Source organism: Rhinatrema bivittatum, chromosome 3 (assembly GCF_901001135.1).
Source record: "Rhinatrema bivittatum chromosome 3, aRhiBiv1.1, whole genome shotgun sequence".
Classification (NCBI taxonomy): Eukaryota; Metazoa; Chordata; class Amphibia; order Gymnophiona; family Rhinatrematidae; genus Rhinatrema; species Rhinatrema bivittatum.
This window is the reverse complement of record NC_042617.1, coordinates 153,524,971-153,548,036: the sequence shown is the minus strand read 5'-3', so window position 1 is coordinate 153,548,036 and position 23,066 is coordinate 153,524,971.

Genomic DNA, 23,066 nt, shown 5'->3' with positions numbered 1-23,066 from the left:
ACTTTTATCGTGCTATTTCGTGATAAAAAAACAAAACACCCCAACTCCTCAAATTTAATTAACTACAACCCCCCACCCTCCTGACCCCCCCAAGACTTGCCAAAAGTCCCTGGTGGTCCAGCAGGGGTCCCGGGAGCGATCTCCTGCTCTTAGGCTGTCGGCTGCCAGTAATCAAAATGGCGCCGGTGGCCTTTGCCCTTACCATGTGACAGGAGCTACCGGTGCCATTGGTAGGTCCCTGTCACATGGTAGGAGCAATGGACGGCTGGCGCCATCTTAAAAAATGGAGTGGGCCATTAATCGCTCCTACCATGTGACAGGGGCCGACCAATGGCATCGGTAGCCCCTGTCAATTGGTAAGGGCAAAGGACCATGGCGCCATTTTGATTACTGGCAGCCGAATGCCCGAGAGGGGGAAGATCACTCCCAGGACCCCTGCTGGACCACCTGGGACTTTTGGCAAGTCTTGGGGGGGTCAGGAGGATGGGGGGTTGTAGTTAATTACATTTTTGTTTTTATATATCCTCCATAAGATTCACAGACATTTTCCCCCCACTTTTGGGGAAAAAAAAAAGGTGTCTTATGGAGCGAAAAATACGGTATGTGAGATTTGTGCACTCATGTGCGCACCCACTTAAAATTTGGCACTTATGTGCATGTGACCAGGCTATTTTGCAACATGTGCGCATATACAGGTACAAGTTATAAAACAGCTGCATCCCTGGGCGCAGGCCGACACACGCACCAGTTTGAATGTTACCGTCCCTTTGCATAAGTTTTAGCAGGCAAAATTCTGTACAGACAGTTTTGATGGAATAATTTTGAAAGTGAACAAACATGCATAAGGTTGCTTTAAAAATTGTCGAACTTGTGGTTATTTTTACCAACTTTCCTCTTTATCATCAAAAGTACTGAGGGTCATATTCCGCAAGTTAGCCGGATAACTTGTTCTGTAATTGTAGTGGGATAATCCTCCCACTGAATATACTAGCCTAAAGTTATCTGACTACATATAGCCAGTTAACTTAAAAACTTAACCAGCTATGTTTGAATATAGCCAATTAGGTTTTTAAGTTATCTGGTCTTATGTGGCCAAAAACCAGCTTCTTCGAGTCAGAGCTGAATGGATGCTTGTATTCTTGCACTGTTCTCATGTAAACTTGCAGAGAGCCACACATTGCCTACAAGAACACTTCCAGGATGGACTGGCCAAAATGTTACTAGTGCCTGAGCGGTGCTCCCTATTTTGATGTCTATGAATGCAACTGTTTAGCTGTATTGTGAAGATCTGATACATGAAAAAAAAAATAGTATTATAGTTGGGATGAATGCCTCCTCAAAAATCTGAAATTTGCATTACACCCTTGTTCTTTTTGGGTGTTAAAGAAAGGGGGCCTGATATTCAAAGCATGTTCAGTTCTCAATAGCCAGATAAATAGGACTTATCCGCTATCTGGAAGGCCACTGAATATTTAGTAGTTGCTAGGTAGCTGGATAAATGACTTATCCAGCTATCACGTAGCTGATCAATTTGTGAGTAAGCAATAGGAGGATCATGGTGGTATTGCTTAGCTGGATAAGTTATCTGGCTAAGTAGAAATATTCAGTCTTAGCCAGATAACTTATTTGGCTAAGTTAGACTTGCCAACAAGGAGGCTTAACTTATCTGGATATAACTTATCCAGCTAAGTATCAGCTTGTATGTGGATATTCAGTGGCATAGCCATGCCACTGAATATTCCTTGTAACTTATGGCTAGATTCATTAAGGCTTTTCTCCCATCTTTTTGTCTATGGGATCGGGTTTACTTGGGGAATGGCCACTGCTATTGATTGAATTTGTGGCGTGGGATCTTCTTGGTGTTTGGGTAGTTGCCAGGTTCTTGTAGCCTGGTTTGGCCTCTGTTGGAAACAGGATGCTGGGCTTGATGGACCCTTGGTCTGACCCAGCATGGCAATTTCTTATGTTCTTAAAAACCCTTAATGAATCAGGTCCTTATTAGGTCATATTCAGCTAAGGGGGTCATTCAACAAATCGCGTTAGGGCCTTATCGTGGGCGAAGGGCCTTAATGTCCATGATAATGCCATAAAGCATGCAATAAATAGTGCATTGCAAGACGCATATGCAAAATTTTAAAATTTAGTCAAGTGGGAGGAGTTTTGGAAAATGAGGGGCACTTAATGTTGCTTGCAATAGCGTAATGCATGCGATTGCAAGATTTAATGCTGGAAATAACTACACCTTTTTGCTTGGCATTATGCTGTACGTCATGGCCAAAACGGGATTTGCAGTAGATATCTTATATTTTACCTGCTGTAATCCACTTTGCATATGTGTTGTGTTATTAACATGGAATATAAATATGTGAAATTAAATTAGATTTAATCAGAGTTCCAAGTCATTAAGGAACCGAAGACAATTCCCTTATCTGCATGACTATGGCTATTATTGGAAATCTACAACAATGCCACTAGTGGGTCAGCCTTATATGGTAAATTTACATGAAGGAGATTATCATCTATTATATGTCAGAGGTCATTTTTATGACATTAAAAATTTGTGAGTACTAACATATTAATGAGAATACCTTTCTTTTCTTACCAAACACCCAGTTAATGGAAATTTGAGCAAGATGAGAAAATGATAGTCTCTTGTCCTGTTTTACAAGATTTCTGAAAATGTACTCTTCTAAATTGAATCCTTAGCCATAAAGTTTAAATAATATTTAGATGTGCTATTATATCTCCTTTACAATTCCAGAAATGCAGCAATGCTTATTTTTGGTTTTCTACTGTAATTTATATGTTGTTTTTCAATTGGGTCTTCATATTGTTTTGAAAGTGCTCTTAATGAAAGAATATTGATAGCTGAAAAAAAGCAAGTTAGTGGCTATCTGCCATTGCTGTTCCTGGGAGAAAAAGAAAATATAACATTTTCTGAACAGGGATTTTGCAGGAATTTACTCCCGCCCTGTATAGGAGTACATTTATCCAGGGTGAAAGGCTTGGTGAAGTGAATTAAGTGTGCATATCTAGGTAGGTAGGTGAATTAGCATTTGTGGATGGTTAGCTCTGTCTTCTATACAGGTCAAATATATCTTTTTCAAACTGCTTTTATATATTTTTGGAAGTTTCAAAAATAGCAAATATTTTTATGACTAGAGATATTTAGAGAAATCTACTTTGTGGGCACTGTTTGCTGAGTGGAAGCTCAAATCTTTGAGCTTCAATGATGCTTTTCTCATTCACTGAGAATATACTCAGTTCTGAAACATTAGAATGAAATGGCCAGATCAGTGGAGGTACTGCACATCGCCATGTGGAGGGATCTGGGTGCAGTTCCTGGCTTGGGTCTTCTGTTTCCTGGTTCAGCTGGGGCTGGGGATGCTGCAGAGGCTGAGCTCACAGCCCCCGGTGGGAGGGGAGAGCAGGGAAAGAGTCATAGCCATTGCACAACAGCAACACATGCTGGCCACATTTAGGGCTCATGACTGAGGGGTCCAAAAATGGCTTTGGTGCATGGCTCCCTGGCACAGGACTGTTGCTTGAATGGCTGAAGAAAGGGAAATCGGGAGGGGATATAAAATGGGGCAAAATCTTTGGGTAGTTGCAGATGAAGGCTTAGGGTGCTAGATCCTAGTTCCTGGTCCTAACTAAGCTGGAAAAGCAAAAGGAGCAGGAGGAAACTGACATAAAAAAAAAAAAAAGTCTATTACAGTATGGTTGTGCTTGAGACCATATCCTAATGCAGGACAACAAAACAGTTCTGCGTATTATCCACTGCTGTATAATTAGAATTTTTACATAGTTAAAATTACCCAGAACAAATGTACTCTAGTGAGTATTGTTTGCCAGGATCAGAAGCATTGACTCTTTTTGTACTGCTACATCAAGGTGATGTGTTGAACACTGGAAATGACTGTAGGGTTAACGTTTTCTTTGTCTGCTCAAGTCTGAAAGTCATACAGCTTTGTCTGGTCTACTCTCAGGGCTTTCACCTATACAATTACTTTGCACGGTTTGGTTTAGTTTATCACAAAAAAAAAGAAAGTATTGTAGTAGCTCAGCAGCTTAGAGACTCCCTGCAGTCTAGAGATAATAAACCAACTTATTGCTTCCTAATGGTCCTGCCACAAAGCATTTTCCCTTATGAAAGCCAATGGAAACTACTGCTGTCGTACTTTCTTTCTGCGTTTCATTGTGCCTTGCTTGCGAAAATTCCTCTGAGTATCTCTTTGTGTAGTATTTGGCCCTACCATTAATTCTATCACTTTAACCATAAAACTATTTGTTAAAGCGACCATTACCTGTAATGGTTTGCTTTTTTTCTGGGCGTACGCTGCAAAATTCTGGGAAATCTAAGATTTTGCTGTTGCAAAAAACATTGCATCATTACAGCAAGGTGTTTACAGAACAGATGAAGGCTAGCAGACTATACAGAGGTAATAAAAACAGGAAATGGCACTGGTGATTGCTCATGAGTAACAGGACTAAAATGAGTTTAATTTTTCCACTAATTCCATTTAAATATTCTATTCATACAAAATGACACAGGAAGAAAGGCAGCTGTAAAAGAGGTGATGAAGATAATATAGTTTCATGCAGAGACATACGAATAGCACAGTATACATCAGTGAAGATTTGATGTCATTTGGAGTGAGGAAAGTGTTAGGATGGTGGACCCTTGGGCCGGCTGAGACAGATGGTGTTGCACTGCGGGCTGCCCACAGCGGATGTCGCAGCTGGGAGGCGGCGGAGGAGAGGTATTCCTGAGAAGGCTTACCACTGGAAGCCTGAGATCCCCCCAGGAGGAGCCCGTAGGGATCCGGGCCTCTTGGACTTAGGTGTGATCCAGTGCGGCCAAGGACCAGAAAAGACTTCACCCCCTGAAGCCCGCGGTCCCCCCGGGAGGAGCCCGTGAGGACCCGAACCACTGGTACTTAGGCGAAAACTCCAGGCGAGTGAAACGCAGGATACCTGAAGAAGAGAAGAGGGCTGAAGCCAGAGTTGGTGGACGAACCAAGGTCAGAAGCCAGAAGTCAGATGCCGAAGACAAAGCCAGGAGCAGAAGCTGAAGCCAGAGTCGGTGGACGAAGCAGGTTTAAGAGCAAGAAGTCAGATGCCGAAGACAAAGCCAGGAGTGGAAGCTGAAGCCGGAGTCGGTGGACGAAGCAGGGTCAAGAGCCAGAAGTCAGATGACAGTCAGGAACCAGGAACAGCAACTCGAGACTCTAACAAGAGTGAACCTCATTGCAAGGCAGGGAAAGAGCCTAGCTGCAGGGTTTATGTAGGCCTGCAGCATCTGACATCATTGGGAGGCAGTCTAGTTTCCCGCGCTGGCCCCTTTAAGTTCTGAGCCCCTGCCTAGGGGGCGGGGCCAGACGCAACGGATCGCTGGCGTCTCCCTCGAGGAGGGAGTGCTGTGGCCGAGGCCAGGACAGGCCTTGTCGGCGTCTCAGCGGCCCTGGCCGGCCTCAAGGTAAGTGGAGGACCCGGGGCACGGCCCGGGGCCATAACAGTATCCCCCTCCTACGCCCCTTCCCGGGGGCTTGGGCTTACCTGGATGATCCACATGGAACTGGCGGAGGAGGTCCTTGTCCAAGATTTGGGAGGCTGGCTCCCAGGAGTTCTTCTCAGGGCCGTAACCCTCCCAAGAGAGGAGGTACTCCCAGCGTTTGTGATGGAACCGAACGTCTAGTACTTCCTTGACTTGATAGACTGTATCCTCATGTGCCTCAGGTGTGACCGGTGCAGGGGTATTCCTATGGAAGATGGATAGAACCAGTGGCTTCAGCAGGAAAATGTGAAAGACGTTGTGTACCCTGAGCATAGGCGGGAGACGGAGGCGGTAAGAAACTGCTCCTACCCGTTCCACAATAGAGAACGGGCCAATGTACCTTGGGGCCAGGTGCATTGAAGGAAGCCGCAAGCGGAGGTGGTTGGTGCTTAGCTACACCTTATCCCTGGGGAGAAATAATGGGGCTGGATGTCGTAGATGTCTGCAAACTTCTTTGTGATAACCGCAGTGCGTCGAAGTTTCTCCCGGGTGGATCTCCAGAGATGATGCAATTGTCGGGCCGTGAGTTGTACGGCTGGAGATGGCACTATCAACGGCGAGGGCAAGGGAGGTTGAAGGCATTTCCCATATACCGTATAGAAGGGAGAACTGCCAGTGGCAGAGTGTTTGTGGTGGTTGTACGAGAACTCTGCCCACGGGAGTAGGGCCACCCAATCATTATGCAAATCTCCCATGAAGGACTGGAGGAAAGTCTTCAATGTCCGGTTCGTGCGTTCCACTTGGCCGTTAGCTTGGGGGTGGAAGGCGGTCGTGAAGTCTAGCTGGACCCCAAACATTTTACAGAGTGCCCTCCAATATTTCACCGTGAATTGAGAACCCCTATCCGAGGCGATGTGTCGGAGAAGTCCATGAATGTGAAAGATGTGGCGGATAAACAGGTTCGCAAGTTCAGGTGCTGTGGGCAACTTAGCAAGGGGAACAAAGTGAACCATCTTGGAGAACCTGTCAATCGTAACCCAGATCACCGTCTTCCCTTCTGAAGCGGGCAAATCGACAATGAAGTCCGTGGATAAGTGGGTCCACGGCTCAGTGGGAACAGGCAGTGGCTGAAGAAGGCCCCAGGGGCGGCCGGTAGGAGTTTTCTGTTGGGCACAGGTCGGGCAGGAGCTGACATAGAGCCGGACGTCCTTCTTAAACTGTGGCCACCAGTAGAATTCGGAGAGTAATTCCTGGGTTCTATCTACCCCCGGGTGGCCTGCGGTCAGGGAGTCATGGGCCCAAGAGAGTACCTTCTTCCGTAGGCGGACTGGTAGTACCGTCTTTCCCATAGGAATCATGTCGGATGCCACGAGGAGCACTTTGGCTGGGTCGAGTATGTATTGTGGCGGATTAGGAGTGTCCTCCGTCTCTGCCATATGGGAAAGGGCATCCACCCGGATGTTCTTGGCTGCTGGTCTGTAGCGGAGGAGGAAGTCGAAGGAGCTAAAAAAAAGAGGGATCACCGAGCCTGTCAGGGGTTGAGGAGCTGGGCGCGGCATAAACATTCTAGGTTCTTGTGGTCCGTATATACGATCACTGGGTACTGGGCCCCCTCCAACCACTGGCACCATTCTTCGAAGGCCATTTTGATGGCCAGAAGTTTCTTGTCTCCTATACCATAATTTTTCTTTGCAGGTGAGAATTTCCGGGAAAAGTAGGAACACGGCAGGGATTTGCCATTGTTAGATATTTGACTCAGGACGGCTCTGACCGCCATGTCGGAGGCGTCAACTTCCACAATGAACTGACGTTGGGGGTCCGGGAGATGGAGACAAGTGTCCTGAAGGAAGGCTGTCTTCAGCTCTTGGAACGCTCATAGCGCCGCTGCAGGGCCAGTTCCTGGCGTTGGCCCCCTTCTTGGTGAGGGCTGTAAGCGGTGCCACCATCAAGGAGTAGTGTGGTATAAATTGTCGGTAGAATTTTCTCCGATTAGTCTTAAATGTGTTACTTGCTAATTCATGGAATGCCCCCTAGTCCTCCTATTATTTGAAAGTGTAAATAACCGAGTCACATCTACTTGTTCAAGACCTCTTATGATCTTAAAGACCTCTATCATATCCCCCTCAGCCGTCTCTTCTCGAAGCTGAACAGCCCTAACCTCTTCAGTCTTTCCTCATAGAGGAGCTGTTCCATCCCCTTTATCATTTTGGTTGCCCTTCTCTGTACCTTCTCCATCGCAACTATATCTTTTTTGAGATGCGGTGACCAGAACTGTACACAGTATTCAAGATGTGGTCTCACCATGGAGCGATACAGAGGCATTATGAGATTTTCCATTTTATTAAACATTCCCTTCCCAATAATTCCTAACATTCTGTTGGCTTTTTTGACTGCTGCAGCACACTGAGCTGACGATTTTAAAGTATTATCCACTATGATGCCTAGATCTTTTTCCTGGGTGGTAGCTCCTAATATGGAACCTAACATCGTGTAACTACAGCAAGGATTATTTTTCCCTATATGCAACACCTTGCACTTGTCCACATTAAACTTCATCTGCCATTTGGATGCCCAATCTTCCAGTCTTGCTAGGTTCACCTGTAATGTATCACAATCCGCTTGTGATTTAACTACTCTGAATAATTTTGTATCATCCGCAAATTTGATAACCTCATTCGTCTTATTCCTTTACAGAACATTTATATATATATATATATATATATATTGAAAAGCACCGGTCCAATTACAGATCCCTGAGGTACTCCACTGTTTACCCTTTTCCACTGAGAAAATTGACCATTTAATCCTACTCTCTGTTTCCTGTCTTTTAACCAGTTTGTAATCCACGAAAGGTCATCGCCTCCTATCCCATGACTTTTTAGTTTCCTTAGAAGCCTCTCATGAGGGACTTTATCAAATGCCTTCTGAAAATCCAAATACACTACATCTACCGGTTTACCTTTATCCACATGTTTATTAGCCCCTTCAAAAAAATGAAACAGATTTGATAGGCAATACTTCCCTTGGGTAAATCCATGTTGACTGTGTTCCATTAAACTATGTCTTTCTATATGCTCTACGATTTTGATCTTGAGAATAGTTTCCACTATTTTTCCTGGCACTGAAGTGAGACTCTGGTCTATAGTAACCCAGATCGCCCCTGGAGCCCTTTCTAAATATCGGGGTTACATTGGCCACCCTCCAGTCTTCAGGTACAATGGATGATTTTAGTGATAGGTTACAAATTTTAACTAATAGATCAGAAATTTCATTTTTTAGTTCCTTCAGTACCCTAGGATGCATACCATCCGGTCCAAGTGATTTGCTCCTCTTTAGTTTGTCAATCTGGCCACCTACATCTTCCAGGTTCACAGTGATTTGGTTCAGTTCATTTGACTCATCACCCCTGAAAACCATCTCCGGAACTGGTATCTCCCCAACATCCTCATTAGTAAACATGGATGCAAAGAATTCATTTAGTCTTTCTGCAATGGCCTTGCTTCCCTAAGAGCCCCTTTAACCCATCAGTCATCTAATAGTCCAACCAAATCCCTCACAGGTTTCTTGCTTCGGATATATTTAAAAACGTTTTTTTTTAACGAGTTTTTGCCTCTATGGTGAATGCTGTTGCAGCGGCAATGAGAAAAGGGGAATTGGATTCAGACAGCAACCAAGGGCCTTGACTGTTATGGTTTGAGGAACAAATAAAAATAAACATAGGGTAATTAGCTGATGTGGAGCTTGTTACCCTTAATAACTAAACCTGATTCTTTTGATTTAACTCCAACATTGCTCTCTGCTTTCATGGCAATGGTTAAGAGAAATTGGATTCAAACAGAATCCGAGGGCCCTTATTTTTATGGTCTGGTAAACTGATAAGCATGAGGGTAACCTGCACAGTGCAGCAGATACTGGCATAAGCTTGCTGGGCAGAATGGGTGGATCATTTGGTCCTTTTCTGCTGTCATTTCTGTATGTATAACAAATAGCAGGCAAGCCTACAAAGGCTATAGACAGGAATAATCCTACTTGTGTCAGGGAAAACCAACATGGATGCAAGATATGGATGCAGAGAGGGAAGGAATGCAGAAAAGACAACTTAATTTGTGTATCTTCAGAGTGTGAGCTATCACACTCTTGCACTCGAGGACAGAGACAGTTAAGGTAAAATACCTTTTTTTAAGGTGACAGCCTGTTTGGCCTTCACCTAAGAACATGACATAAGAATATAAGAAGTTGCCATACTGGGTCAGACCAAGGGTCCATCAAGCCCAGCATCCTGTTTCCAACAGTGGCCAACCCAGGCTACAGGTACCTGGCAAGTACCCATAACAATAAGTAGATCCCATGCTATTAATGTCAGTAATAGCAGAGGCCATTCCCTAAGTCAACTTGATTAACAGCAGTTAATGGACTTCTCCTCCAAGAACTTATCCAAACCTTTTTTAAACCCAGCTACACTAACTGCACTAACCACATCCTCTGGCAACAAATTCCAGAGCTTAATCGTGCGTTGAGTGAAAAAGAACTTTCTTTGATTAGTTTTAAATGTGCTACTTGCTAATTTCATGGACTGCCCCTAGTCCTTCTATTATCTGAAAGAGTGAATAATCTTCTTCCAGAGATCCCTCCATTTATTCCTGAGGTACTCAATATCCCCGAGGTTGTGGAATACTGTAATAAGCCTATTGGCTTGACATAATTTTTTTTTTTTAAAAAGCAGGGTTTGGGTCTCTGTGCACTTTGTTCACAAGCATTGCCAGTTCTGCATGAGAAACTGGGCTTGCACAGCTCGGCATCCCTCAGAGCAGCCACTGTGTGGGCACTAGGGATGTGTATTCATCTGAAATGAATGCGCAATCTGAACTGAAAATGCCCGTTTTCAGTTTAGTTTCTTTCAAATGAAAGAAATCCCTACTGGCTTTGGCAAATGTGAAAACAGCGTTTTTCATTTCTGCAAATAGTGTGCACTATTTGCCAAGGAATTCAAAAAACAACACCCCCCCCCCCCCTGTGGACCCTACTAACCCTTTACCCCCTTTAACACCCCCCCCCCCCCCGCAACCCCTTTACCCCTTCTATAAGCTAGGTCTTAAGGTAATGGTAACAAAGACGGGATTGATCTCTAATTGTTCCTGCCCCACTGGTTCCACTTTAAAAATGGTGCCAGCCTCAGGGCCTGCTGGTGCCATGTTATTTTATAGCCATAAAGTAATATGAATGTAAAGCAACATGGCCATGAAACAGGCGTATGGAAAGGGTAAGGAGACATGGGTGCAAGCGATGGGGATATTTCTACTTGCTTTTATGTTTTGAATGTAATATTCATTTAGCTTTGGCAAATGAACCGAACAAAAAACAAACATTAAACAAACTGAATCCCAAGTCCTCTCCCCACCCAGGACCAAAAAACAAAACAAAACAAGTTTTGCCCTTGAACACCCCTAGCACATTCTGGACAGGGGAAACATGTACAGCTATAAAATACTTGTCTCTGCATATAAATTGATGCCAAGTGCATGTACACATTTGGTGTGGTAATTATACGTGTTGCGGTTCTGGCCGCGAGCGCTGCGGCCAGACCCTTACCTCCATATTTCTGGACCTGTTCCTGCTTTCACCGGCCTAGTTCCTGTCTTGTTCGGAGGTGTCCCAGCGAGGGCCACGCCACCGGGAAGCCGTCCATGGACGCCCAGTCTCTAGGCGCGTGCGCGCGCCCCTTGGGCACTTTTCTAGGCCGTTTCCCGCTAGTGGTGACTCCATCCAAATCCTGACGTCAGACGCCGCGGCCTTGATAAGCCGGCCGCGGTCACCCAGTCTTTGCCTTACAACGGGCTTACCTACCGGATCCCTGTTGCGCTGTGCCCCGGAGCGTCCTGCTTTGCTAAACGCTCCGTTCCTGCTTGCCTGCTACAGTACCTGCTTGATTCCTGCTTGCCTGCTACAGTACCTGCCTGGTTCCTGTTTACCTGCTACTGTTCCTGCCTGGTTCCAGTACCCGAGTCCTGCTACAGTTCCTGCCTGGTTCCAGTACCCGAGTCTTGCTACAGTTCCTGCCTGGTTCCAGAAACCGAGCCCCGTTACAGTACTGACCTACTGTCCTAGTATGGTTCCAGTTTCCAGTCCTGATCCACTACTGCCTAAGTCCCAGCGGCCAGACCCTTACAGGTTCCTTCCAGGGGGCTTCGGCTTCCAAGGGTGAAGCCACCTAAGTCCCAGCGGTTGGGCTCCTACGGACTCCTCCCGGGGGAGTACCAGCTTCCAGGGTGAAGAGCACCTCTACGTCCAGCCTGAACATCTGCCTCCCGGCTGTGGTATACTAGAGACTTTTGAATACCTTTCCCAGTCTCCTGCAGGTCGGCCCAAGGGTCCACTAAACTGACATTCCCTAACAGATTGCAAGGCCATGGACTCGGTGGATGTGTCCGCTCCCTTGGACCTGCCCGGGATGGCCAGGCAGATGCTGCAGCACCAGAGCTGCATTGATACTCTGGCAGCCATGGTGGAACGGCTTTCATCGCGCCTGGAGTCCCTGCCTCCTCCTGGCAGGGTCCCCGAGGGACACAGCTCTTCTGTGACTCAACTACCTGCACCCTACCACTACGCTGGAGATTTAAGGACCTGCCACGGCTTTCTGAACCAATGTTTTGTACGGTTCTCCCTGCTGCCTCGGCAGTTCCCCTTGGATGCGGTGAAAGTGGCGTACATCCTGTCCCTGCTTGATGGGAAAGCCTTAATATGGGCTTCTCCCCTTTGGGAAAACAATGATACTTCGTTAACGAACTTACAACAGTTCATCTCAAACTTTTGTCAGTCCTTTGATGAGCCCGCCCGAGTAGCCACGGCTACATCTGATCTGCTGCAACTCCGACAGGGGGCGCGCTCCTTGGCAGATTATGCTATGGAGTTTCGGACTTTAGCCCAAGAAGTAGGTTGGCAGGATGGTAGACTTAAGGCCATCTTCTTGGAAGGTCTGTCCGGATGCATAAAAGATGAGATTGCCGCTTGAGATCTGCCGGAGGACCTCAATGCCTTCATTGAGATGGCTGCTCGCATTGACCGCAGCCTACAACAACGGGCCAAGGAGCAGCGCTCCTCTCGCCATAGTCCTGCCCATGGGCCATCGAGACCTGTATCCTCTCCCAAGATTTCTCGTCCAGATGTTCCCCCTTGCGAACCTATGCAGCTGGGATGGGCCTCGCTTTCTGCTGAAGAAAGGCAACCTCGCCGTTTGTTGAAGTTATGTTTATATTGTGGTCAGAAGGGTCACTTCTTGGCATGCTGCCAGAAGTGTGTGGAAAAAGCCAATGCCTAGGAGGTCCGGAGGAGCTCCTCCTAGGCTGTGCTACAGCTCCTCAATGTACCGTCCCTGTTACCCTGGAATATCCTGGAGGATCATTTGAGACGATGGCGTTCCTAGACTCGGGAGCCGGAGGTAATTTCATCCTGCAGGACCTAGTCTCTCAGTTGCGCATCCCTACGCAAAGACAGGAAGTCCCGTTACAAATTACCTCTATCCAGGGGACGCTCTTTCCAGGACCTGTCCTGATGTCCATGGCATCTGTTACTGTCCGCACCGGGGCGATCTATTCAGAGGAGATAGCCTTCCTAGTCTTGGATAAGGCTGTCCACCCTGTGTTGCTAGGGTTGCCGTGGTTACAGAAGCACTCCCCCACGATTTAGTGGGATACGTTACAGATTGTCAAGTGGAGTCCTTTCTGCTAATTGTATGAATGTGCCTAAGATGTCTGCACTTCCGTTGATGCACTCTGCCTTATGAGAACTTTACAGACATATTTTCCAAGACCAAGGCAGAGATCCTTCCGCAGCACCATCCGAATGACTGCGCTATAGACTTGTTACCTGGTACTATTTATTTATTTATTTACAGTTCTTATATACCGCACAATGGGTAGGGGACTATCCGTCTAGGCGGTTTACATGTTAATACATACACAGTTTCAAAGACAGTTCATAAAATCATATACAAACATATTAAAATTCATAAAATAATCAGATAACTTTCAGGATCATGTAGTATAATAAACCTAATATATATTGTATGCTTGAGTGAAGAGATGAGTTTTTAACAGTTTTTTAAATTCTATGTGGCTAGCTGTCAGACGGATATGTTCAGGCAAAGAATTCCACAATAGTGGACCGGCAACAGAAAATGCTCGTTTACGGGTCAGTGCTAAACTTACAGATTTTACTGTTGGGACTTCAAGAATACATTTATCAATAGAACGGAGCTGTCTGGAGGGTCTGTAGATTCGTAGTAGGGAACATAGCCAGATGGAGTTATTATTGTACAGTAGGTTGTGTATAGTAGATAGAATTTTGTAAGTAATACGGTATGAAATTGGTAGCCAGTGCAGATGTTGTAATACAGGGGTGATGTGTTCTGTCCGGGGTGTATTGTATAACATGCGAGCAGCTGTATTTTGTATCAATTGTAATGGTCGTATAGCTGTTTGTGGTAAACCAAGATAGAGAGCGTTGCAGTAGTCTAATGAAGATAAAATTAATGCTTGGGTAATCAATCGAAAATCGTTCGGATGAAGGAGTGGTTTAAGTTTCTTTATCATGTATATTTTGTAAAAGGATTTTTTTATGAGTTCAGATATATGATCGGTCATTGTCAATTTTGAATCTATCATTACACCTAGATTTTTTGCATGAGGTTTTATATTGATGAGTACTATGCCTCCCTGAGGAAGGGTGTATCCCTTATCCTTACCTGAGACCTGGGCCATGTCTGAGTACATTTCAGAGAACTTGGCCAAGGGGTTTATTCGCCCGTCCAAGTCGCCTGCAGGGGCAGGCTTCTTTTTTGTCAGCAAGGACAGCTCGCTGAGACTGTGCACAGATTATCGAGGCCTAAATTCCATTACTAAGCGAGACCGTTACCCGCTCCCGTTAATCCCGGAGCTCCTCGATCGTCTCCAGGGAGCGAAGATTTTCACAAAGTTGGACTTACGAGGAGCGTACAACTTAGTCAGAATCTGTCCCGGAGATGAGTGGAAAACCGCGATTAATACCAGAGATGGGCATTACGAGTATCTTGTGATGCCTTTTGGCTTATGTAATGCCCGGCGGTGTTCCAGCACCTTATGAATGAGGTATTGCAGGACCTTCTGAACACCTGCGTAATCGTTTACCTCGACGATGTGTTAATCTACTCCCAGGACCTGCCTTCACATCGTCAGCAGGTCCGCCAAGTGCTCCAAATACTCAGGGAGCATGGTCTGTATGCGAAACTGGAAAAATGCAGCTTTGAAAAGACGTCCCTGCCGTTCCTGGGCTACATAGTCTCTGCAACAGGTTTTCAAATGGATCCTGAGAAAGTGGCGGCGATTAAGAATTGGCCCCGGCCTAAGGGCCTTAAAGCGTTGCAACGCTTCCTCTGTTTTTCCAATTTCTACCGTCACTTTATTCCTCACTACTCTCGTATTGTGGCCCCGTTGACTGCCTTCACCCGAAAGGGGGCCAACGCGGTGGATTGGCCTATTCCCGCCTGCCAAGCCTTCGAGGCCCTTAAGGAAGCCTTCCTGTTGGACACCTGCCTTCGTCATCCGGATCCCAGCCAGCCCTTTGTGGTGGAAGTGGATGCCTCCAACGTGGTCGTGGGGGCCGTGCTGAGCCAGTACTCAGATTCTGGACAATTGCTACCCTGTTCTTATTTCTCGAAGAAATTCTCTCCGGCGGAGAGCAACTACTGTGATGGAGATAAAGAGTTGCTAGCCATGAAACTTGCCCTGGAGGAATGGAGACAGTGGTTGGAAGGAGCCAACCATCTGGTTACGATTTACACTGATCACAAAAACCTAGCATTCTTGAAGCAAGCCCAATGCCTGAACCGAAGACAAGCCCAGTGGTCGCTGTTTTTTGACCAGTTCGACTTTACCTTAAGCTATCGACCCGGCTCTAAGAATGTTCAAGCCAAAATGCTCTCGCGCTCTTTGGAAGTCGAAGAGACCCCTGACACGCCTCAGTTTATTTTGGATCCTGTGAAAGTCAGTCTAGCAACAATCTTGGTGACCTCTCAAGGGAAGACTGTCGTTCCACGTCGCTCCCGGAGAGCGTTCTCTCTTGGGCCCATGACTCCCTCACGGGGAGCCATGCTGGCTGCAAAGGGACCTTAGACTTGTTGAACAGATTCTACTGGTGGCCGATGGTGAGACAGGACATCCAAGCTTTTGTGTTCTCGTGCCCGACTTGCGCTGTGCAGAAGCCGCTCATCGAGAAGCTCAGAGGTCTGTTGCAACCATTGCCCATCCCGGTGGAGCCTTGGACACACATCTCCACCAACTTCGTCGTGGATCTTCCCGTCTCAGCAGGTAATTCGGTCATTTGGATAACCGTAGACCGATTCTCCAAGATGGTGCACTTTGTCCCCCTGCCAAAGTTGCCTTCAGCACCTGACCTAGCTAACCTTTTCGCCCAGCATATCTTCAGACTTCACGGTCTCCCACAGGATATAGTCTCTGACCGAGGACCACAGTTTACTGCTTGTTATTGGAAGGCACTTTACAAACGCTTCAATGTGCAACTGAGTCTTTCATCTGCGTTCCATCCTCAAAGTAATGGGCAAACGGAACGAACTAACTGAACTCTGAAGACTTTTCTCCATTCGTTCGTGAACGAACGCCAAGATAATTGGGCCCAGCTACTCCCATGGGCGGAGTTCTCGTACAATAATCACATGCATGCTGCTACTGGAAGTTCGCCTTTCCTGGTCATCTATGGGAAGCAACTTCGACCGCCCTTGCCTTCACCTGAACCTAGTGCACTCCCGGCAGTGCAACTTTCAACCCGCCAGCTTCTTTCGTTGTCGACGTCTATCCAGGGAAAGATCCGTAAAGCCACCCAGTCCGCCAAGAAATGGGCGGATAGGCATCGTCAGCCAGCACCTATCTTCCTCCCAGGAGATCGTGTCTGGCTAAGTACCAAAAATCTTCAGCTACATATTCCGTCTCGAAGACTAGCTCCAAGATTCTGTGGGACTTTTCGAGTCGCCGAACGAGTGGGAGCAGTCTCGTACCGACTACGCCTACCCTCCTCCATGCGCATACACAACAAGTTCCATGTGTCATTGCTGAAGCCTCTTGTTTTATCCAGGTACCACTCCCGGGCTCCTGAACCCTTGGACCCTTCAGTACCGGACGAGGTTACGTATCAAGTACTTGAGGTCTTGGATGTCTGGTTTCACCAATGCCGATGTGAGTACCTGCTTGCCTGGGAGGGTTGCGGACCCGAGGATAATTCTTGGGAACCGGCCCGTAACATCCTTGACAAGGACTTATTACGGCAGTTCCATCTGGACCACCCGAGTAAACCCGGACTCGCTAAGAGGGGGTGAAAGAGGGGAGGTACTGTTGCGGTTCTGGCTGCGAGCGCTGCGACCAGACCCTTACCTCCATGTTTCTGGACCTGTTCCCGCTTTCACCGGCCTAGTTCCTGTCTTGTTTGGCGGCATCCCGGGGAGGGCCTCGCCGCCGGGAAGCCGTCCATGGACGCCCTGTCTCTAGGAGCGCGCGACACTTGAACGCTTTTCTAGGCCGTTTCCCGCCAGTGGTGACTCCGCCCAAATCCTGGTGTCAGATGCCGCGGCCTTGATAAGCCAGCCGCGGTCACCCAGTCTTTGCCTTGCAACGGGCTTACTTACCGGATCCCTGTTGCGCTGTGCCCCGGAGCGTCCTGCTTTGCTAATCGCTCCATTCCTGCTTGCCTGCTACAGTGCCTGCTTGGTTCCTGCTTGCCTGCTACAGTACCTGCCTGGTTCCTGTTTACCTGCTACTGTTCCTGCCTGGTTTCAGTACCCGAGTCCTGCTACAGTTCCTGCCTGGTTCCAGTACCCGAGTCTTGCTACAGTTCCTGCCTGGTTCCAGAACCCGAGCCCCGTTACAGTACTGACCTACTGTCCTAGTCTGGTTCCAATTTCCAGTCCTGATCCACTACCACCTAAGTCCCAGCGGCCGGGCCCCTACGGGTTCCTCCCGGGGGGGCTTCAGCTTCCAAGGGTGAAGCCACCTAAGTCCCAGCGGTTGGGCTCCTATGGGCTCCTCCCGGGGGAGTACCAGCTTCCAGGGTGAAGAGCACCTCTATGTCCAGCCTGAACATCTGTCTCCCGGCCTGTGGTATACTAGAGACTTTTGAATACCTTTCCCAGTCTCCTGCAGGTCGGCCCAAGGGTCCACTAAACTGACATTCTCTAACAATATGCACATACTTTCATTAAATATGTTAAAAATCCATGTGCAATTCAAGTACATGCATATAGTTCATAAATGTATGCATGGGCATTCCTTTACTTATGCTACAATGTATTCTACATTAGCAGTGCCAGTTTCTTAATGATGTAGCATGTATTTACCGATTATGTATTTTATTTATTTATATTCTAAAGTATGTATGTGTATTTAGCTCAGGCCTTTTACTTTGGTAGCTCAGGGTGAGTTAGATTTAAGTATTTACTTGTGATTTGATGAGTCTTCTTTTTGCTACTAAGAATAGTTTGTACTTATTTATAATTGTAAGGTTTTCATAGCTATTACAATAGAGGCCTTTTTACAAATGTTAATTAGCTGTGATATTGCACCCTTAATGCTGTCTGTTTTGTAGCACCACCACCAGCAATTTCAATCAAAGTGATGTAGATATTTAGACTTGAAGTTAGTACAGATGAAAATTGCTGTCATGATATGGCTCTGCATAAGAACATAAGAAATTGCCATGCTGGGCTTGATGGACCAAGGGTCCATCAAGCCCCAACAGAGGCCAAACCAGGCCACAAGAATCTGGCAATTACCCAAACACTAAGAAGATCCCATGCCACTGATGCAATTAATAGCAGTGGCTATTCCCTAAGTAAATTTGATTAATTGCTGTTAATGGACTTCTCCTGCAAGAACTTATCCAAACCTTTTTTGAACCCAGCTACACTAACTGCACTAACCACATCCTCTGGCAACAAATTCCAGAGCTTTATTGTGCGTTGAGTGAAAAAGAATTTTCTCCGATTAGTCTTAAATGTGCTACTTGCTAACTTCATGGAATTCCCCCTAGTCCTTCTATTATTCGAAAGTGTAAATAACTGATTCACATCTACCCGTTCAAGACCTCTCATGATCTTAAAGACCTCTATCATATCCCCCCTCAGCGTCTCTTCTCCAAGCTGATCAGCCCTAACCTCTTCAGCCTTTCCTCATAGGGGAGCTCCTCCATCCCCTTTATCATTTTGGTTGCCCTTCTCTGTACCTTCTCCATCGCAACTATATCTTTTCTGAGATGCGGTGACCAGAATTGTACACAGTATTCCAGGTGCGGTCTCACCATGGAGCGATATAGAGGCATTATAGAGTGCACAAAGTTATGTATGTGCTGCATAATGCTTATCATGCTAATGGATGCTAGAACATATCTGGGATGTTGTCAGAGCAATGTGGTTACATATTACAGATGCACCTCTTGTGTTTTTTTAGAAATACTTTTTAAGTTACTAATATAACACCCCTTTTACCTTCAAATAAAATCTCAATAAGTGGCCTGCATGATGTTAGAAATGAGGCAGCTACAAGAAGTGATACAGCTAAGTGTAAATTGCAATCAACCTTAGTGTACCTGTACTTAATCTGTAATGCTAATGAGCAATCAGTTATGGTGTCTAAGAAGGTGATATTGACTAAGGTGTTAAATAACATTAAGACAAGGTGATATCAGCAGTAGCACTCACTTGGCATTAATATAAAGGATCACTGTGGAGTGTTGCTATTGTTCCTTTGTGTCTTATTAAGGAGATTTTCTGAATGCAGGCTGATGACATTATAGCAAGAAACAGACCCCTGTGCAATTGGCAATGTTGGGAATGAAATCAACCTTTCACTCCTAAGACCATAAACCACACTTGAGGTTAGTTCTCTTAACAGGAATATGGCCACAAGACAAAGGGTTATGAAGGAAGCGGCAGGATTACCTGCACTGAGCTTGTGTTCCAAGCCTGTACAGGAGACTTGCTGGAGCATAGGGAAAGGCTAATGTGAAAGGCACACTTTGAGAAGCTGGCTCAGAATTCTGTGTGGCTGGGGCATTTTTTAGGGCACTTGGTAATCAGACCTTGTAAGACTGTTACAAATCAGAGAGCATTAAGTGGTAGATTTTAAAAGGAGCGGGGTGTGTCCATGTGTGCGCGGTTCCTGGAGTGCACTCATGGACGTGCCGATTTTATAACTTACGTGCGCCGGCGAGCATATGTTATAAAAATTCGTTGGCCACATGTGCGGGTGGCGCACACGGGGAGGATGAATTTTAGTAAATTATGCACGGAGAAGCAATTGGACCTTTCCAGTTCCCTCCCAGTCCACTCCAATTGAGGAGCGGACTAGGAGGGAATTTCCCTACCACCCTGCCTAACCTTCCTTCCCTTTCCCCTCTCTACCCCGACTCCTAACCCTTACCAAGTTACCCAAAAATGTTTTATGTTTCTGCTTACTGCTCCTCCTGAACAGAAGTTCCGCACGCAGACCAGCTGCCGGCGTGCGCTTCCCCTGGACAGCAGCTAATGGCACTAGTTCTTGTCCTTTTCTCCCCTTTGGCGGCTCCTTTTCCTTATCTCCAGTAGATACAGCTTGGACCCTGGATAGGGTCCAACTCCTCTCCTCTCTCCCGTTTTTCTCCTTCTTCCTCTCTTTAGGATGTTTGAAAGTCATCCTTTCCTCAGATCTTGATGATCTCAGGTCCAGCTTGTGTAAAGTGAACCTCTCCCAATTAATAGTAGAGCATAAATTAAATTAGCTTTTCTGAGTCTGAAGTTACCGGGTACTCGGAATTCAAACAAATTAATTTAAAGAGTAAAAGGTGGACAGGGAGAGTGGAAAGAAATTCCCATCCAAAAAATATGACCCAGGGAGGCAGAAGTTAATCCACAGGGAAAAAAAAATCAGAGAACAGTACAGAACATGTTGCCTCTGCAAAAGGTAAAAGAGATTCCACAAGGTAAAACGGTGCATTGGCATTAAGTGCCTTACGGGAAATACCATTCACCGACTTCCACTTGGGGAAGCTGTATACCAATAAAGACAGCCCTAGGTCTCTCCTCACACCATCGGTATATATTTATTTTACCTAACTTTAGTAGGGGACTAACAGGATCCCTACATTTTCTAGGGCATAGCCATAGGCTCCAGTTACTATAGAATATTCCTTGCCTTTTGGTATATATGGATCCTGGTTCATCTGCCTTGCTTTCTTGAGCTTATTTCAAATTTCTTTCCAAAGCATTTCCTTTAATAGCCCATGCCATGCATCTGTTACCATAGCTGCATAATAAATTACTGGCAAAGACCATAATGCCCCTCTAGTCTGCCCATATTGTTCCTACTGATAAGGATATCTCCCTTCTACCTAGCAGAGTATGACCAGCTGCCAGATTTCTTCTGCTGGACAGCCTTTAACTCCTTTGCATTGCACCATCTGAGCAAGACAAGAATACAAGTTGCCCCTTTAGATCCCCTCTCCCCAGCACCCATCTTTCCTTGCTTGCACACAGTTGCTCCCCATTTACCATCTTGAAGGTAGAATCAGGAGTAGGAGGCTCAGTGATTAAAGTGGTGGAGAAGGCCAACTAGGTGCAGTCCATCAATCCCTGCTTCTTCCTGATGCCAGGGGTGGACAAGAGCTTGACCTCTTCTAGCACTATCAAGTTAGCCATCATGCAGACGTCAGTTGGGCTTTTTTTTTTACACTTGCTTTACTGGGTCAGACCAAGGATCCATCAAGCCCAGTATCCTATTTCCAACAGTGGCCAATCCAAACCTGGCAGGATCCCAAAGGGTAGATAGATTCCAGCAGAGGATAGCTGCATCTCCACCTTAATAATGTTTTATGGACTTTCCTCCAGGAATTAGTCCAAACCGATTTTAAACACAGCTACGCTAATAGCTTTCAGTGGATCCTTCTGCAACAAATTCCAGAGCTTAAGAATTATGTGATGAGTAAAAAAATATGTTTTCTTATTAGTTTTAAATGTATTACCTAGTAACTTCATTGTACTTTTTGAAAGATTAAACAACTGATTAACATTTACTCGTTCCATTCCACTCATTATTTTATAAACCTCTATCATATCTCCCCTTAGCCATCCCTTATCCAAGCTCAAGAGTCCTAACCTTTTTTGGCCTTTCCTCATAAGGGAATCATTCCAACCCCTTTATCATTTTGGTCCATTCCTTTCCTAATACTCCCTAGTATTCTAATTGCTTACTTGGCTGCTGCTGCTGCACACTGAGCAGAAAATTTCAATGTATTATCAATGATGACATCTAGATCCTTTTCCTGAATGATGACTCCTAATGTGGAACCTTGCATTGTGTAGATATAATTTGAGCTACTCTTCCCTAAGTGCATCACTTTGCACCTGTCTAAATCTAATTTGCCATTTGTATGCCCAGTCACCCAGTTTTGCAAGGTCCTATTACTATTTCTCACAATCCTCTTGTGATTTAACAACTTTGAATTATGTTGTATCATCAGCAAATTTGATCACCTCACTTGTTGTTCTCATTTCCAGATCATGTTCCCAGAACAGAATCCTGGGGCCCTCTACTGTTCACCTTACTTCATTGGGAAAGTTGACCATTTAGCCCTACACTGTGTTTTCTATTTTTTAACCCGTTAGCAATCCACAACAGGACACTGCCCCCTATCCTGTGACATTTTAATTTCCTAAGATGTTTCTCATAAAGGGGACTTTGTCAAATGCTTTCTGGAAATCCAGATATACTATATCAACTGACTCACCTTTGTCCAAATGTTTATTTAGGCCCTCAGATATGTAGCAAATTGGTGAGGCTAGACTTTCCTTGCCTAAATCCAAGTTGATTTTATCCTATTAAAACTATGCCTATTTATATGTTCAGCAATATTGTTCTTTATGATAGTTTCTACCATTTTGCCTGGTACAGACATTAGACTTGCTGGTCTGTAGTTTCCTTGATCACCGTGTGATCTCTTTTTAAAAATTGCTTTTACATTGGCAACCATTCAGTCGTTAGGTACCAAAGATGATATTAATGATAGTTTCCAAATTTCCAATAGCAGGTACGCAATTTCATTTCTCAGTTCTTTCAGCACTCTGGGACCTGTACAATCTGGTCCAGATGATTTGCTACTCTTTAGTTTGTCAATTTGCCCTAGTACATGTTTGAGGTTTATTGAGATTTATTTCATTTCCTCTGGATCATCACCTTTCAATATCATTTATGGCATGGATATCTCTCTTATATCTTCCTCAGTGAATGTCAAAGCAAAGAATTCATTTAGTCTCTCTGCTATTGGCTTTGTCATCCCTAAGTGCCCCCTTTACCCCTTGATCATCTAATGGTCCAACTAACTCCTTTGCAGGCTTTTTACCTCAAATATACCTAAAAAGTTAAGCAAGCTTCTTTTCAAATTCTCTGTTTGCTTTCCTTATCAATGCTCTGTATCTAACTTGCCAGTGCTTAGGCTGTTTCCTGTTTTCTTCATTCGGATCCCTTTTCCATTTCTTGAAAGATGTTCTTTTAGTCATATT